Genomic DNA, 615 nt, shown 5'->3' with positions numbered 1-615 from the left:
TCAGCGCTCCGGGCGCAAAGCAGGAGCGCAAACTCTGCCGGAGGCGGCGACGGCTGCGGTCGGGGCTCACTCGGGAACGGCTAGGTGCCCGCGGCGGCCCAGCTGCCTGGACCTCTCCCCTCCCTGGGGTGCGCCCCCAGCCCTAGGCGACCCGCTTAGGCGCTGGGTCGGCGACTGTAGTACGGGTTTCTCCGAAGCCAGCGAGCCGAGCCGAGACACCGAGAGAATTGAAGAGGAGGAGGAGGAAGAGGAGGAGGAGGAGGTGGAGGAGGAGGAGGAGGAGGAGGAGGAGGAGGAGGAGGAGGTGGAGGAGGAGGAGGAGAAAAAGGAGGAGGAGCAGAGTGGGAGGAGGAGCCGCCGGCCACGGGCCCAGCCGCGCGCAAGGCTCTCCAAGAGCGCGCCGAGCCCAGCCCCGGCTCTGCAGTCCGCGCCAGCCAAGCGTCCGCGCCTTTTCTACAGCCGCGCCTTACATCACGTCCTGCCGCCGCGCCATTGGCCGCTCAGCACCCCGAGCCCTGGCAGCGCGTGCTCCGGGAAGGCGGGAGACCCAAGAGGGAGGGGAGAATCAGGAGGAGGAGAGGAGCGACGAGATGGTGGGAGCTGGTGGGCAAGGCT

Source organism: Leptonychotes weddellii, chromosome 14 (assembly GCF_054177405.1).
Source record: "Leptonychotes weddellii isolate Sample4059 chromosome 14, ASM5417740v2, whole genome shotgun sequence".
NCBI lineage: Eukaryota > Metazoa > Chordata > Mammalia > Carnivora > Phocidae > Leptonychotes > Leptonychotes weddellii.
The sequence above is the reverse complement of the archived record's forward strand: the minus strand, read 5'-3'. Positions refer to the sequence as shown.